Source organism: Chenopodium album, chromosome 27 (assembly GCF_948465745.1).
Source record: "Chenopodium album chromosome 27, dcCheAlbu1.1, whole genome shotgun sequence".
NCBI lineage: Eukaryota > Viridiplantae > Streptophyta > Magnoliopsida > Caryophyllales > Amaranthaceae > Chenopodium > Chenopodium album.
Window position 1 is genome coordinate 34,167,431 of NC_137860.1, and position 12,409 is coordinate 34,179,839.

A 12,409-nucleotide genomic window follows, 5' to 3' on the forward strand; every position below is an offset into this window, starting at 1 on the left:
GAAAAGTATGTCATTTAAATACTTCGTATAACATACAAAGTATTGACTTTGTTCATACAAGAATTATACATCTAATTATAATTAGTTGAGACATCAAATAACATGTACACCTAATTAATAATTCTATCTTCACACTTTAAGATTTGTTGCTTGCTGATAATACGCTTCCTAGATTTTATTATTTTGGCAAAAAGGCCATCAAAATGGCTAGCATATGTCTAGATCTGAAGACAGTGACACCAACTTATTACTGATTAATAATTGTATTGATTAGCCTAATACGTTTGTCTAGTTAGAAAATGGGTGGCAATAATGGAGATTAGTCAATAATTATTAGACTACAATTAGTGATACAGAGTACTAAACAATTAGTGAATTTGATGGGTAGCTAAATCCTCGCTCGGTCTACGCATTTCTACAAGATTATTTCTAGCACTCTTTCCTAATTAATGAGCTGAAACTATTACTTCGTATTGTACTAGATTTTATCATAGAAAAATTGGCTCTCATTCATTATTTTGTTTAATATCTTACCTATTAATACATCCTGAAAATTTAAAGTCGCTTACATTTTGATTGTCTAACAGTCTAATTCAAAGTAGTACGAAAGTAGAACACTTTGATAGTGAGAAGTTGAGAACATGAACTTTCAACGGTATAATTATGTACATACTTACTTTTTTATGAAAACTTCCAATAAATTGAGCCATAATTAATAATATGGACAATAGTGGCCTTATTTATCTTCCAATCGTGAGATCTATGTAAACACAAATTAGCCGCTGAAGCTCATACAAACTCCTACCGATCAAACGCGACATGTATAAATTAAATTGAACACATGAGATTGATTTATAAATTGATTGCTAATCCAATCCCTTAACTCTAGATTAAAGCCCAACCCAATCTTGGACTACTAAATTGGGTCATACGCATTAGCTCATCACTACCTTTGTGGACCTTGTTGGTTTTTTTCCACCTTAATATCGACCCTGCGACTCATAAAAAGATCTTATATTTTATTTTTAGGAAAAATAGGAAATTTTCTAATTATATCACCGAAAAACTGAGATCAAATTTCGTCTACATTTAGATTGTAGGGTTTCTCTACGGCCCGATCATTTTAGTTGTAAGTTGTAACATACAAGTAGGGAGGTGCAGCACAAATAGAATCTTGTGATATGGGAAGCATCGACTGACAGGGTATATCGCTTCCGCATCCTCAATCAAAAGTGGGTGCTTCAATTTGAAATTGGGTTCCCTATTTCCACCCTTTTCCCTTTCTCATTCCCAGTCTTCGATCACTCTTCCTCGTTCTTTTTTGTAAGTACTTCTTTTGCTTTCTTTTTCCCCTTGTTCACTGTACACTGTTGACCCTACTTCACTTAACTACTGATTAATGTTTTGACTTTTTTTTTTTTTTTTTGGAAGTTCAATTGTGCGCCTTTATATGAATATTATCTGTGCTTTGCTAACTGTTTTGACAATCAAAGTGTCCAACTTTCTGATTTTTGATTATTTTGTGTTGGATTATATATGCCCACAAATTCGGCTTCTTTTAAGTTTTAACTCTTGTGTTGGTTAAATTGGACAATTGTTTCATTTTTCTTAGCAATTCTTTCAATTGACTTTGAATGATTAGAATGAGTGGATGTTGCTGATTAAAGAGGTGATCTTGGGTGGAAATAATTGTTATAGAAATGAAAATTGGAACTTTGATTACTAATGTATTTTTATGATTGAAAAGTTAGATTATTTCCAACTGAAAATTGACAACTTTCTGTCATAGTTATACTAGTAGTTTCTCTTAATTGGTTTATTCAAAGGGTGCAACATGAAGTGTAACAATGATAATTAGCTTGTACATTGGGAATTTCCCTAGCCAAGATTGCTTTAGTATTAAAGTATTTGATTTGGGACGAAAGAACAAGACGATTATAAAATACTGGGGTAGTGTCATAGTCAAATGCGGGGGCTAGTACCCCCGCCGCCGATGTAGCCACAACCTCGCATCAGCCACATGGCAAAGCTATGTCTCGTCCCGAGTACAATCTTCCTCCCGTTGTATTAGGCTTGCCTAGCAATCCGCCGGTCCGCCGCCGCAAAGGCGGGGCACTCTAAGAAGGTCCTAGTAACCTCAACCACACCATCGATGGGACCATGGGCACGAAAGTGGCCCATGGGACCATTATTGTGTTTCTGTCATTTGGGTGTTCACTAGAATTCTAAGGCTAATACCATATAAAGCTCTATAGGGGACAGGTGCTCACTCATGAGTTGGTGGCCAACCTTGGGTGGCTTCATGGCCATGGGCCATGGGCGTAGTCTTGGACATAGGATTGCCTATGGGGGCTATAGCATGATGGGATTTGGCTAAAGGGTTGGATTGAGCTACGGCTCGGTTCGGATCGGTGCACCATGGCTGGAACACGATGATTAGGAAGTGCGAAACTCCGGGAGTCCAAGCATAACCTAGTGCGTGTGTGGTTGACGTTTGATGTAAACCCTATTTATAGGGATCACGAGTTGGGTAGTTACTCGACGGTTACTTGGATGGCTTAGTGGGGAACGTGGGTGACGGTTACCTCACTTAGTGGGATCATGGGAATCGGTTACCACGAAGTGATAACCGCTCGTCAATTGAGATGCATGACAATGACGTGGCATTCATCCCTTGAATTTCGGAGGGATAAGTAGTGGGGGGGAGTGGGCGGTTATGGTAACCACCCACGAAGCCCACTACCCCTTTTGACGTGGCAAGCATGCATGCAGGACACCTGTACAAGCGACGGTTACTTGATAGGGGGTAGTTATCTTTTAGTGGGAAGTTAACAAAGTAGTGGGAAGTTATTCCTATTTGGCCGAGATGTGGCCAGCCCTTGAGTAGTATAAATAGAGGACTTGCCCATTCGCTGGGCATCCACGGAATTCGGGCTCTTTGCCTTGTATTGTACTCTCGTTCTCAAAGTAATAAAAGTAATCTAGTGTTTGCCTTGTTGCCTTGTTGCTTTGTTTTATAGTAGTGGGCTGGTCTAGACTTGGTCTAGACGCCATCACGGGAACCTCCTCGATCTCTAACTTAGAAAAAAAAGTTAGTCCTCAAATTTTCCCGTGACAGGTAGCAACTAGCAAGCAAACAGCCCTTGGTATTCAACATTTCAACCTCATTATGGAATAAATAAAGGCCTACTGATGCTGTTGATTGTTTTCTTGCACATTTGCACAAGATGTGAACTTGTAAAGATACCCTCCCTCAATTGTACATTTTTTACATTTTGTACCTTCAAATTTTCCAATATTTGAAAAATGTTTGAGGTGTATTTTGTTGCCTGTCTTACGATTTTATCGTTTATAATCAATTGTAGCAAAAGGTTGTCAATCGTCTCAGCAATGGATGTTTCTGGAGCTGAACCTTCAAAGGAGTTGCCATTGGGCTTGGACTCAACCATGGTTGAAAAAAAAGATTCTCTGTCAAAATTGCTTTTACAATTTAGTAGCATTCCTAGCATTAATAAAGCCTGGGTGTTCAAATCAAATACAGGTACAACTTCAATTTTCATTATTTGGTCTTAACAGGACAATTGCTGATTTATTAATCATTTTAGAACATACTTCTATCTTTAGTATAGTTGTTCACTTGTTCTTAATCTCATAAACTTGTGCAGGCAAGGATTCCAAAGCAATGTTTTCTATTAACCAGTCAAATCTGTTGGCAAATAAGTCGAGAAAGTCTTTAATATCTGCTTCTATAAGAAAAGATGGAAACAAGCCCATCAATTTCGAATGGTCCCCCTTCCCGTTGGAGCTGTCAGGGGTAGCATTAATGGTGCCTTCACCATCAGGTTCAAAGCTTCTTATGGTTCGAAACCCTGAGAATGACTCTCCCACCAAACTTGAAATATGGGGCCCTTCAGCCTTGGAGAAGGAGTTTCATATTCCCCAATCTACTCATGGTTCAGTCTACTCTGATGGATGGTAATGGTTGATCCTCACATTATTACCTCTAAGTTCATTACACATAGATTATGACATTTACTACAATTTCGGTCTTGATATATTCTTTTTTTTTTTTTTTTTCCCTATTGTTTGTCTAACAGGTTTGAAGGTGTTTCCTGGAATTCTGATGAAAAACTTATTGCATATGTTGCTGAGGAGCCTTCCCCTCCTAAACCAATCTTCAATACATTTGGTTACAAGAGTGAAAGTTCCAGTGATAAGGATTGTAACAGCTGGAAAGCCCTCGGGGATTGGGAAGAAGGATGGGGGGAAACATATGTGAATAAAAGGAGGCCTACACTCTTTGTCATCAATGTTGACAGGTTCTGCATCACCTTCTGAATTAGATGGGGGAAAAAGTGTGCATTTTTTATCATGATGTGGTATATCTAAAATGTTGGTTATTTAAATGTTGTGTAGCGGTGAGGTACGTGCCGTTGAAGGGATAAAAAATTCATTGAGCGTTGGCCAAGCTGTATGGGCTCCATCATCAAAAGTCTCACAACAAAAATTGATCTTTGTTGGGTGGTCTTCAGATTCAAGAAAACTTGGCATGAAGTACTGCTATAATAGGCCATGTGCTTTGTATGCTGCCTGCAGTCCATTCAATGAGTTAGCAGGTGATTATGCTGATCATAGGTGGGTTGCCTTCTATCTTCTCAGTAACCTGCCCCCTATTTCTTACACCTGACTATCCTTCCATACTCATTACATAAGTTGAGCTGGTATATGTATCTGCACTTGATTTGACGTAGTTTGTTCATGTCTCACAGATGCAACAAAGACTCGGGGGTGGTGATATTGACTCAGGGAATTAATAGTGCATTCTCTCCTATGTTCAGGTATGATTTGTGTATCAAAAGCTCAATGGAATGCTTTGTGTGAGAAAATTCAAGAATTTAATGATCAAGACTTTGACATATGTTCTGGCTTTTGTAATTTATAAGGGTAAGGGTAAGGGTAAGGGTAAGGGCAATTGTGGTTTTAATTTGAATGTCAAGCAAGCCTCTTGCAGAACCAAATTTTGCTGACTACCCATAATCTTGAGACTTTTGTGTGATGAATTTTTTTTCTTCTTATCTTATCAGTCCTGATGGCAAATTCCTTATCTTCTTGTCTGCCAAAGCTTCTATTGACTCAGGAGCACATTCAGCTACAAATTCACTACATCGTATAGATTGGCCCACTGATGGAAATCTAAATTTATCCTCCAAAGTTGTTGATGTGGTGAGGCTTACTATAATGCATTATTAAATTTCATATGAGATGGTCATCAAATAAATTTATTCTTAGAATTGTTTCATATGAACTGCTTTCCATTTTTCTCTTTTGTGTTTTTTCCATTCAAGTGATGTGAAAGAATCTCATGGTGAGTGTCATGACTCTTTGATATGAACTTGGGGTTCTAAGTTGATGATTGGAAACATCTCCTTGTATTCTTTGTTACTAATGCAATATAATTTCGAAATAGCCACATAATTGAACCAAATTGATTCTCGGGACTTTATAGGTCCATTATTTGGCTTGTTATGGTTCAAAATCAACTTATATAACCTCAGGGGGTACCCCACATGTTCACTTCAATTTTGGGAAAATTTTCCGAAATTGGTCTAAAAGCGTGGATTATAGCCTTTAATTTTGGACAATTTTCAACTTTTTTAGACTCGGAAAGCAAATTGGTAAGGGTGCTACCAATGGATCCCACAACTCTTTGAGAGGTCATTTGGGTGGTTAGAATCGTTCATTTTGCTTTTAAATTGTCAATTCAGCTGTTTGCATAAACCTCTCCCTTCATTAACCCAAGGCCACCACAGGTCTTTATGGGACTAACTATTGGTCATATATGGTTCCGATTTTCCAAACAACATTATATGACCCTGAGATGCATCTCCTACCATCTCTTGAGCTTTTGGCATTAGGTCCCGAAAGCTGCTCAATGTGTGTCTTAATTTGGCGTGCAGAGAACATTTTTGGACCTTCCAAGATTATGCTTCGAGGTGTTTCCTAGGTTCCCAAAGAGCCCCAGTAGACCTGGTTGGTTCCTAGTTACATCTCATTTATGCCTTGACCCAACCTTCGCTATCATGTCTTAAGATGCCTTGTCTTACCTAGGAGTTTTACCTTTCTGGGGGGGGGGGGGATATGACTATAAAGGTCCTTCAATTTCACTAAAAATCAAGAAATTCCATATTGTTTGAGACCGAATCACATCTATCAAAAATAACAAAGTGATGATGCCCAAATTATAAGGATTAGTCATATATATCCCAAAACTTATGTCAAAAGTATAATGTTCTAAATGAAACAACAAAACCCTTCCTTAAACCACCATAATAAAAGTAATTAAGAAACAAATACTTATTAATAAACATAACTTGCAAAATAATGAAGTATCAATAGTAGTGTGTGTTTGATTAGTCAACAAATAAGTAAAACTTATAAAAACTATGACTCAAAATCCTAAAAATGATGAAATTTGCATGCAACAAAAGCATTGTATGTGCTGATGTGCATGCTTCATAAAATAATAATTTTGGAACTTAAGAAACAAAATGGTATAAAAAGGCTCAAGGCGCATATAATAAGCAATAAAAAAAATTTCTGAAAAAATTCTTGGTGCGCCTAAGGCTACGCCTTAGTGCACCTCAGGCTGCTCCTTAGTGCGCCTCTGTGTGCCTCATTGAAGTCGCCTCGCCTAGACCATAAAAGTCTTGAAATTACAGTCTACTAGCCCACTGTTAGGATTAAGTAATTATCTGGGTCCAATTATATGTACAATTGTACATGGTACCATACTATTATAGGGTATACAACTATATACTTCGTACTATATATGGTGGATTGGTAGTGTTAGTTACAATGGTATGTTATGGACTGCTGATATAATATTCCATTAGAGCATAAGAATATCATCAGCCTGATATAATTCTAAGATCACAATGTATTTACGATGTTCTTCTATTTACAACGAAATGGTATACAAAGTCAACAAATTCCAATATATAATTAATCTTTAAATTAGAAAATAAAATGTTGAGCTTGTTCCTCTTATCTGAGTGTGTTTTCATGCTTTGTTCTCACATTGTAGGTTCCGGTTGTGATGTGTCCTGGGGACGGTTGCTTCCCTGGGCTATATTGCTCCAGCTTCCTGACAAACCCATGGCTCTCTGATGGGCGTACTGTCATTTTGTCTTCCATATGGGAAAGTACCCAAGTTATACTTTCTGTGGATATACTGAGGTAGCAAAAGGTTTCATGTGTCAAGTCTCACTGCTAATTCTTTTCTACTGATTGATTACCTAATATATAATTTTCATTTTACAGTGGCAATGTATTGCGCTTAACACCCCATGATTCTACATCTTCATGGAATCTTCTCTCCTTGATGAAGATAATATCATTGCTAGTATGTCCATTAGTCTTTCTTCAACTTTTCTTTCTCTTTTTTCCGTTGTGTGAATGCACTTTTTTTCCCAATTCTTAGCTTTGAGAGTAATTTCAGTTTGTAGCAGCCCAGTAGAGGTTCCAGAAATCAAATATGGTTCACTTCTTAAAGAATCTTCAACAAGTGCTTCATGGAGTTGGCAAGATGTGTCTGGCTTTGCTTTCAGATACTCTAAGGAGGTTCATTATTTATTTTGATGCATTCAATTCTGCACTTGCATGACTGGGAAGTGCGTACAGCACTATTAATGAGTATTTAAATGTGATTGCAGGTCGAATCCTTGTTGTCTTCCCTTCAGTTCAGCATTATGAAGGTTCCTGTGAGGGACGAATCAGGGAACTCTTCTGAAGGTAGCTTCTAAATGTCTTGTTAAAATGAATACATGCCCTTGCTTCTTCAATAAAAAGCTTCGATATGCAAGTACAGAACTCCTTTTATCTTTAGCTGAAATAATATCCTGCCCCCCCCCCCCCCCCCCCCCCCCTTCTAGTTTAAGAAACTGCATGAACTATCAAATACCTTAATGAAATGACTAATTAAAGCTGAAGCTGCATAGTAGTGCTGAGCTGTTAAAAGTTTGCTCTGTTCCTTATGGGAGACTTTGTTGCTAACTTATTATTGATTAAATATTAATTGTACTTATTCTCCAAAATTGTTGGACTCATTCATTCAGTAGTCAATTTTCCTTTGTTGTTTGACCAAGCTACTACCCTCAAACAGCCCAATCATAAATCTATTAGGTTTATGGTGCTTGATCATTAAACTTGATAGTTGATAATCTAGTGGTTATTCCTTGATACTATGATAGAACTATGGGAGTGATTTGCTTTGGATGACATTTCCAGTTTCTGATCAACTTATTCAAATGCTAGGCACTTAGGAAGTGCCAAGTTCTGTAGTTGCCCCTAGTTCGCTTTTCAAAGTGAAACAGACAAGTAATTGATACTGCTATGATTTGTTGGGATTGTAACTTATCTTTTGCTTAGTTTTCTTTCTCGTTTTATGCATTTTTTTACATCTTGATTTGGTCATGGCTCTTGTTATTTAGCCCAATAATTTAAATTCTGGTTCTGTTTTTGCAGGTGCATCCAAACCTATTGATGCCATATTTGTGTCTGCCAAAAGAGAGAAAAGTGACTCCTGTAACCCATCGATTGTAGTTCTTCATGGGGGGCCACACTCTGTCTCAACAACAGGCTTCTCTAAGTCTTTGGCATTTCTCTCTTCAATTGGTTATAACTTACTAATTGTGAATTATAGGTAAGGCATGAGTACAATCATCTAAGTATGAACAATCATCTAAGTATTTATATAATTGAGCTACAGCAGTTACCATATTATAGTTTATGCAATAGATGATAGTGCGATGCTTGCATCATCGAGTTTTGTGGTAGAGGTAGAAAGTTATAGAATGCTAGTCTTTGCTTTGTCTGGAGATATCTGTTAATAGATTAACTTCTACGAATTGTAATTAAGCACAAATAACAGAATTTAGGCTGAAAGCTTGATGTATTTAATTGAACGAGAATCGAATTACAAAGGGATAACCATAACTTGAGGTTATGAATCTCACAGTAGCTTTAGGCTACAAATCTCTAAGGTGTTTTCTCTCTAATTTCTGGATACCTTTACTAATGGCTTGGCTACATTACTTATACTCAAGCTTTAGGAATACATGTGACTAACTTAGCTAAGAATGGAAAAACCATTAAAAGACATTGTTGAAGTGGCTGACTTGCTTTCCTTTTTGATTAGCTTTGTCTTGTTGCTCATTGTTCTTTCCCACCTTTGGCCCTTGCTTCCCCTGTTTTGTGCGCCTGGAATACACCAAAAGTGGTGGCTGAGTTGGTCCCGTAGTTCCGTTGACCTCATTGACTCGTTCCATTACAATATCCTTAGATGGAATGGAGAAGCCTGAATACCATCCTTGGAAACCTAATAATATATGAGTTTGAAAGTACTGTTTGTAATGTAAAACATCTCTATGGCACTTCGACAAACTCTTGGGCTCCGTAGACATTAGATTTTGCAAAATTTTAGTTTATACTTATATTTAATGGTTCCACTGACTCTGAAGTGCTGACTTTTGATTTTTGTACTTTCTTGGTGATGTATAACAGAGGCTCGTTAGGATTTGGAGAAGAAGCACTACAGTCTCTTCCCGGGAAAATAGGATGTCAGGTGCTGGCAACTATCCAGTTTGTGTTTATCATATTTGAGTTGTAAGTAATGTGTTTGGCCTTATTATTCCGGGTTTGATCCAGGATGTTGGTGATGTGCTCACAGCAATAGACTACGCTATTGATTTGAAATTAGTGGACCCCTCTAAAATCACTGTGTTGGGTGGTTCTCATGGCGGCTTTCTGACCACCCATCTCATTGGACAGGTACTGGTCACCCCCACAACCAAACCCCCCCCCCCCCCCACCCCACCCACCCACCCCCCTCCCTCCCCACTATTTCCCTACTTAGATTTTTTTTTTAAGAGCCTCTCTATTTGCAAGGGTGAAGCTTATGAACCCACTTCTAAATTATCATGACCTGTGCAGGCAGGATGTTCTGAGAGGCACTGGGATGATGCCCTGAATTGTTTCTCTATGAAATCAATAGGCATTAGCATTTTTTGTCCCCTGGCTTTCCTTGTGACTGAATACAGATTTGTGACATTGTGCTGTCTTGTGTGTGGTGTTACCTGTTGCAGGCTCCTGAAAAGTTTGCTGCTGCAGCAGCCAGGAATCCTGTATGTAACCTTGCTTCAATGGTCAGTACTAGTGATATCCCCGACTGGTGTTTTGTGGAGTCATATGGGACAGAGGGAATAGTGCACTTTACTAGTGCACCCACAAAGGAACATTTAAGTGTCCTTTATGACAAGTCTCCCATTGCGCATGTCAACAAGGTAAATGATCTTTTAATAAGCATTGCTAACATGGTGACTGTAAAAGGACAAGTCCTTTCATGAAGTGCATTGCATGTACTCCATATGATGTATCAATTACATTTCAATAGTAAAATGATCAATCTATAGCTTTGCATGTACTGGTAATCTATTCCCACTGTTTCGTAAAACTGCAATATATGTTGGAGTGAAAATTGCAAATTATGAATAAATGCTTTTACATATCAATTCTGTACATTTTTTTGCACCTCAACTGAATTGATGTATGAACTATCTTGCAGGTCAAAACGCCCACTATATTCCTTATAGGTGCTAAGGATCTCCGAGTTCCATCCAGCAATGGATTGCAGGTAACATGCTTTGTTCACTGCCTTAATTATTCTTTAGCACCTATATTTATGCAATTATTCTTATGAGGTGTGGCTATGTTAGAATCAGAATGCTCATGGTTTTACGTATTATGGGTGTTTATTGAAGGAATTGTCTGTTAATATGATCGAGCATCAGTTGCAACATAACTTGGCAATTTGGCATTAACTTTTGGCATAAGATTAGTCCAGGAAGAGAATCTGCTCCTGTAAATTGCACAAATTTCTGAGTTCTGGCAATTTGTCCCAAACTATATTTTAAGACATTTAAACTGTGCTTGATTTGTTTTCTGTTTTTGCTCTGGGATGCTCTTCAATCGTGCCCTCGCTCAAGTCTAATGTTAAACATTAAAAGAATGACATGTTGCTTTTTGTACAAGCACAGTATGCACAGGCCTTGAAGGAAAGAGGAGTTGAAGTCAAGATATTTGTGTTTCCGGAAGATATTCACGCAATTGACAAGTAAGCAACCTGTCATATATCTTGTATACAAAGGGTGTAAATTAATAAATGTCTTCTCTAATCACATGTAAGTCCACCCTTTATGCAGTACTTTGTATGTGATTTGGGATGACAAAATAGGGGTGACATTTATGAAATGTTGGGCGATTGTCTGACTGAGCCCGAAACAAGTTTGTGTTAAGTTTATGTACTTCTAAAGGTCCATGCTTTTTGTCAATAGTAACTCCTGACCCTCCTTGTCTTCATTGCAGACCGCAATCTGACTTTGAAAGCTTCCTAAATATTGGAGTTTGGTTCAAGAAATACTGTAAATAGACAGGCTCCCGGCACTCATGGAGGGGTATTGAATCGATTGCTTGAAGAAACTGAAAGAGCTTCGCCCTCCTATCATTTCATTTGCGTAACATTCATTCATGAGAAGCTGATAATGCTCTCAATAATCGGATTTCCAGTCTGATGTTACCATGAATCATACATCGACATTTTTGTCATTCTGTGCTGTATAATTCTCAGCAATAGCGTGCTATTATCACTTTATCAGTACAACACTGCAGCTCCAGCAATGACATTCAAAAAAAGTCGTCAAGCATCTGAACTGAATTAGATTATGGCAACGCCAAATTAAACTGTAATTATGTAGAACAAACTGCAATCGGATCATCTTCCCTGACATTAGTCTACGACTTTCATGTAAATTCATATAATAAGTGGTAATAACTGTTGTGGAAGATATCAAAAACTTATTATCAATATGGCGAATATGTGTGGTTAATTATATATAAAATAATAGTTGCATTCATTAAACTTGTATAACAAAATACATTATCAATATGTTCGTTGATCACTTGAGCTTGGCAGATGAAAATTCATAAACTATGACACTCGGAAAATTATCAATAAAAGAAAATGGCTTTACACAAAAGTTCTTGCATGATTAGTTATCTTTGTCAAGATTTTAGTTAAATAAACGGCTAAATGGGAGCACTCTGACAACAAACTAGGGATTTAATTAGCAAACAACCTACTGCCTACGTCTCTTTATGGTATCGCCCATATTGCACATGAGAACATGCCCACGTTACTGCAATAAACTAACGGCTACTTTGACATATTTTCATTGACTAATAGAAAGCCAATTAAGCCCTTAGATTGCCTTTTCTACTTTCCGATGTTACCATATCTAATATGAAGTACGGAGTATATGAAATGAAAAGTTCGTGGTGACTTAAGGGTCGTAAC

General features: G+C 37.6%; 1 pseudogene across 1 annotated transcript; it reads left to right on the forward strand.

Annotated features, from left to right (window-relative positions):
* The first annotated feature begins 1,191 nt into the window (after positions 1–1,191).
* On the forward strand, positions 1,192–11,988 carry LOC145620506 (acylamino-acid-releasing enzyme-like; annotated as a pseudogene). The gene is made up of 18 exons (XR_014108248.1): positions 1,192–1,323; positions 3,366–3,541; positions 3,666–3,975; positions 4,098–4,319; positions 4,417–4,635; positions 4,770–4,838; positions 5,085–5,223; positions 7,085–7,236; positions 7,321–7,402; positions 7,499–7,620; positions 7,713–7,791; positions 8,524–8,701; positions 9,562–9,622; positions 9,706–9,828; positions 10,143–10,340; positions 10,622–10,690; positions 11,094–11,170; positions 11,422–11,988. The product of XR_014108248.1 is annotated as an acylamino-acid-releasing enzyme-like (transcript).
* Positions 11,989–12,409: the final 421 nt, after the last annotated feature.